The 6,000-nt window shown below is 42.0% G+C and overlaps 1 protein-coding gene across 1 annotated transcript in view; it reads right to left on the bottom strand.

Moving 5' to 3' along the window:
* Nucleotides 1–3,869: 3,869 nt before the first annotated feature.
* The window catches only part of LOC129397271 (uncharacterized), a 39,739-nt gene continuing 37,608 nt past the window's right edge, over nt 3,870–6,000 (bottom strand). The window contains exon 3 of the transcript XR_008624517.2: nt 3,870–4,260. The gene's annotated coding sequence lies outside the window, so the exon portion shown is untranslated. The remainder of the gene's footprint in view (nt 4,261–6,000) is intronic.

Genomic DNA, 6,000 nt, shown 5'->3' with positions numbered 1-6,000 from the left:
CACATACAGATGGTAAGTAAGCATGTGAAAAGACGTTCAACATACATCATTAGAAAATTGCAAATTAAAACACCAGTGAGATACCACTATACACCTATTAAAATAGCCAAAATTCAGAACACTGACAATGCCAGATGCTGGTGCTGATGTGGAACAACAAGAATTCTCATTCATTGCTGGTAGGATTTCAAAATGGTGCAGCCACTTTGGAAGACAGTTTGGCAGTTTTTTAAACAATTAAAATATTTGATACTTGTCCAGATAAATTGAAAACTTATATCTACAGAAAAACCCAGGCCAGGTGTGGTGGCTTACACCTGTAATTCCAACACTTTTGAAGGCTGAGGTGAGGGGATTGCTTGAGCTCAGGAAATTCAAGACCTACCTGGGGATATTGTGAGAACATTTCTCTACAAAAAATAAAATATTTAGCTGGGCATGGTGGCATGTGTCTGTAGCCCCCAGCTACTCAGGAGGCTGAGGTGGGAAGGTCACTTGAGCTTGGGGAGTTCGAGGCTGCAATGTGCTAATGTAGGTTCATGAATTGTAACAAATGCATCACTCTTGTGGGGGATGTTCATATTTGGGGAGGTTGTGCTTGTGTGGGAACAAGGGGTATATGAAAACTCTCTATTCTTCCTGCTTAACTTTGCTGTGAAACTAAAACTGCTCTAAAAAATAAAGTTTATTAATTAAAAAAAAAAGAGAGTGGAAATTCCAGTTTAACATCCATATTCTTAAACCTACATTTGAGAAGGTATTTTCTTGCCTTTACTAATTACAAGTTGAAACGAAGGAAGAGAGCACCCTCCTCTCTTTTGGGGTGCACCTACAATGTAGGGACTGTCTGAGGAGTAGTAGTCATTTCATTTCTATTGACAAGCTCTCTGGGAGCAGTCAGATGATAAGTGGAGAATGGCATATGGAAGGCTTCTGATGCAAATGGCCTTTCACGTTCCTGGGCTACCATATAGCTACAGGGAGCTCTGCACTTGGCAGAGCAGGATCACAGAAAAGAAATGCAAAGAAGGGAGGAGGGAGGAAGGGGCATAATAGTTTAGTCTAACTGTAACCAAACTTTATAAAAATTAAATTCCAGAAAAGAGAGAGGTTATCAGGCAATTACTTGCTTTATAGAAATATTTCAATATTTTATAAAAACATTTAAAATATTTTTAAGAGGTAATACACCCGAATATATGGAATAATAAAAGCCAATAGCACACACTATGTTCATTGTTCTGCTTTCCATGTAGTTGACTCATTTAATCCTCATTATAATCCTCATTTTACCACTGAGACAATTTAGGGTCACAAACACACAACCACTAAAGGGCAGCAGAGCTGTTTCCAAAGTCATGCTCTTAACTTGACCACTCCCTCAATAAGAAACAAAAAGAATGTTCTCCTCTCCTGAAGACACCATTTCCTGGAGATTCTTCCAGAAGATTGATAATTCAAGGAAACTTCTTTTGCAGATTCATTCAAGTGTGTTTTTCAATAAGCAGTTTGGAGAATGGATTCAAATGCTCCTTTCCATTCACACAGCTAGTTCTGAGCCACAAACTCTGAAGTCCCCCAGTCGCCTGCAGAGAGGCACTGCCTGTTACATCGCCACCTGTAAGTCCACAGACCCACAAACAAGGGGCTTCTGATTTACTAGGCTTCTCCCTGCTGGTCCACAGAGCAGTTAATCTTCTGCCCCCGGGCAGAGTTTGACAGCTCCCAAGGGTCCCATGAAGTGCTCTTTTCAAAGAGAAATTCTCAATCACATAAATTTGAAACGGACTTGGTCTGGATCCAGGTACAGATTCCCCACTCCCCCATAGCCCCAGGCAGTAGTTGGCTACACTTCACTTCCTGGGTTTTTTGAGTCCTCTGGTGCAGACTAGTGTTTTCCTTCAATAAAACAGTGATTTAAAAACCTTCATTCTTCCTGTTTTGAGACTGTGCCAGGGCATAACATTCTGTCTTCACCAAGGAGTACACAAAAATCAGCTGGGGCTCTGTGGCCACCCCCATGGTAGATAATCAGATAAACACTCCATTAGACCTATCCATCTACTTTTGGAAGAATCTTTTACCTTCATCCAATTAGAACTATTTTTCATTCCTCTTATTTTTCCTCACTTGAAGTTTTATTTTGATTGTTCCTAAGTATTCATTTTCCCTCAGACATTCAGATTATTCCTTATTTTAGATTAGTGCCCACAGGCTCTCCTCACCTCTACTAGGGTGCCTTAATGGTTTTATGATGATGATAATGACAAGGAAAGAGTTTCCTTCTCTTTCTGTAAACCCTAACTAAAAAGAAAAATATGCAAAGAATGTTTTCTACTTGTGGGGCAGTGGTGATAGCAGTAGGAGGCAGGCAAATCCTAGGCAGACAGGGATGAATCCCTAGTGAAACCCCACCTTCAAATCAAAGACAATTTAAAGCCTGAAAACCAAGCTACAAATCTTGGATAAATCCATGGACTGGATTGAGAACCTCTCTTCCTGTTTGGTGCACTTTCCTCTGATTGATCCCTACCCTTCACTTATTTTTCGTATACCTACCCTTCCCTAATTGATTTTGTACACCGTCATGCCCATCTCTGAGTGGTGCCTTTTTTTAGGCTGTTTTGCATACTCACAAACCAATCAGCACACACTACCCAATTCAGAGTGCATAAAAGCCTCGGACTCAGCTGCACTTTGGGACTACGTGACTTTGGGTGGGGGACTGCCCCTTTTGGGTCCCCTCTTCACAGAGAACTGTTCTGTGCTCAATAAAACTCTCCACCCGACTCACTCTTCAGTTGTCAGCATAACCTTGCTGGGTTATGCTGACATAATTCTTCTTGGGTGTAGGACAAGAACTTGGGACCTGCCTAACGCAGGTCCCAAGTAACCCTGTAACACTGTAGCCCTCTGCACTCTGCCAGTGCCAGGTGGCTGCCCCATGTGATGGGAAACAGTGGTGGGGCCAGGCCAGCCCAGGGGGCATGGGCCGGAGCAGGGCAGAGGGACTGAAAGAGCCGTTAGTATGCCCCCATCCACTCCAAGCTATGGACGGCGGGAATGACACCCCTTGGGGCTCTGTGTTTTTTTGGCATCTCCAAGTTTTCAAGTACCAACGCATCCCCCTTGTCTGGTCACTGGAACCCACTGAGGGAGTCACTTGTGACACACCTGGTTCAGACGCATACCCCGTGCAGAGCCTGTGGGCTGCTTGGAGCAGCCCACCCACCATAGCAGCAGCCCACCCGCTGCAGCAGCTGACACACCTGACTGTGTGCTGTGGCCAGGCCCTGTGCTTGCTTGCTCATGCACGCCCTCTCGCTGCAGGCTGAGTACGCAGTTGCAGTGGTCATGGGATCCTGGCCAGGGCACAAGCCAAGCACAGCCTGCGGGGCCAAGTAGGCAGGGTGCCTCCAGCGGCGAGTCTGAAGCCCAGTGAGGCCCTGGGCAAGGGTGTCACCAGCTGCAGAGGTCTCTGGCTGGCGAACTGGCACCAAAAAATCCTGCGTCATTTCTACAGGGAACATTTATGAGGGAAGAAGGTGTATAGTAAATTTCTAGCAGCCCTACAGTTTTTAGTAATAATTTCATTTGAAGTCCATTGCTGGTGTTCTCACTTCTAAGTCAGAGCTAAGCATTGGGTACACATTGGGTTTCCATAAAGACGGGAACAATAGACATGGGGGACTGCAATAGGGGAAGGAGAGGGAGTGGGGCAAGAACTGGAAAACTACCTATTGGGTACTATGCTTACTGCCTGGGTGATAGGACCATTGGTACCCGAAACCTCAGTGCTACGCAATATACCCATGTAACAAACCTGCACATGTATACCCCATGAATCAAAATAAAAGTTGAAATTATATATACATATAAGTTGTAAATATTTATAACGTATAATATATAAAACATATCATCATATATATATGATAAGTCCATCGCTGGGCATCTCATCCTTCTGCGCTCATTTTATCACTGACTGTATTGATATGGAAATCCTTAATGCTGTTTTGGTCATTTTTCCAGGCACATAGTAGGTCTGTACTTCATTGTTCCTTTAGAGGTGAGACCATGTGATTTGCTTTGGCCAGTGGAATATGAGAAGTGATATGTGTCATATCTAGGTGAAAATTTCAAATCCTATGATTCCTCAGGTCTGCTTCCCAGTGCTGCAGTGGTTGTAGGAGTAAATGTTGAGATGGAGACTCCATGGTCTTCATCCTGGAGTAACAGTGACTAGAAGAGCTCCCTTGCAATCTGCAATGGACAATGAAAAATTACTTTTGTTGTGTTAAGCTGCTGAGGTTTGGGAGATGTTTGTTACTATCTAGCCCTTCCTGGCTGATAAAATTCCAGAACAATCACAAATAAATATTGAAGAGCATCGTTGGATGTTTGTCTCACCCCGTGAGTACAAAAATTAAAGTCTGTCTTTACATCTGATTGAGCAATCTCAGATGAAATATCAATTCAATTTATTCACTTAGCAAGTATCTACTGAGGAGCTTCTGTGTACAAAGCACTACATGAAGGGTAAAAAAATCTGTATTTGGCTGGGTGCAGTGGGACTCATGCCTGTAATCTCAGCACTTTGGGAGGCCAAGGTGGGCGGATCACTTGAAGTCAGGAGTTTGAGACCAGCCTGGCCAACATGGTGAAACCCCGTCTCTACTAAAAATACAAAAATTAGCTGGGTGTAGTGGTGGGCACCTGTAATGCCAGCTACTTGGGAGTCTGAGGCAGGAGAATTGCTTGAACCCGGAAGGCAAAAGTTGCAATAAGCTGAGATTGCAGCACTGCACTCCAGCCTGGGTGACAGAGCAAGACTCCATCTCAAAAAAACAACAACAAAAAATAACAAAACAAAACAAAACAAACCCAAAACTGTATTTGATTGGTAGGACTATTTTGACTATTTTTTAAATAAAACACTGAAATTCCAGATAGTTCAAAACAGCCAAAATGACTAGGTATCTAAGATTCTGTACAGAGTGCTTTATTCCCAATTTTACATTGTCTCCGAGCATTTTTCAATTATAAAATTGTTAAAGGGGGCTGGGCACGGTGGCTTATGCCTATAATCCCATCACTTTGGGAGGCTGAGGTGGGCAGATCACCTGAGGTCAGGAGTTTGAGACCAGCCTGACCAATATGGTGAATTGCTTGAACCTGGGAGGCAGAGGCTGCAGTGAGCCGAGATCGTGCCACTGGAGTGCATCACTGCACTTCAGCCTGAGTGACAGAGCAAGAATCCGTCTCAAAAAAGAAAAACAAAATTGTTAAAGGATAGTTTTCAAAAAGAAGTAAAATCATGATTCTCATGCAGCTATAAAATAAACACGTGTCAAAGATTTTACTCAATTCATTATTTAATGAATAAACTGTAGACATATTACAACTGATTCAAAGGAGAAGTCAAAAGCACCACAATTTTATATGGAGTAAGGGAATGTTAAAATGAATTTACAAAGGGAAACAAAACTGGCTTTTTTCACTAGAGTGGGGAGTTCGTGGGCTTTGGGAGGAGTAAAATGAAACCACCACACCACAATTCACTGCAGATTTTATTTGCATGACAATGGATAAGAATTATTTTGGATTGCTATCAATTACCTACAAATTACAGTCATAAAACAACTCAAAGTCAACAATTAGATAAACAGTGTGTTCTAGACATACAGTTTTCACTGGAGATACCTAGTAATCTCTTTGCTTATTCTAAATTTATTTACAGAGTGAATCCTCTAAAAAAAAATAGAAACAAATAAATAAGACCATTTGCTCAGTGCTTTCTTAGTGCTGGGCAATGTGCTAAGTAAGGCCTTTACATACATTATCATTAGATGGATGGCATTGTTACTATTTTACAGATAAGAAAACAGATTGACTTGCCTAATATTCCAATACTTAAATACAAGTCTGACTGATTCCAAATCTTTTAATGTCTTAAAAATAGGATAATGACAAAATTTTCTAAAAATTTGACATACAGTAAAC

Source organism: Pan paniscus, chromosome 13 (genome assembly GCF_029289425.2).
Source record: "Pan paniscus chromosome 13, NHGRI_mPanPan1-v2.0_pri, whole genome shotgun sequence".
NCBI classification, from domain to species: domain Eukaryota; kingdom Metazoa; phylum Chordata; class Mammalia; order Primates; family Hominidae; genus Pan; species Pan paniscus.
Note: the sequence above shows the minus strand (reverse complement) of the source record. Positions and strands in the feature narration are given on the sequence as shown.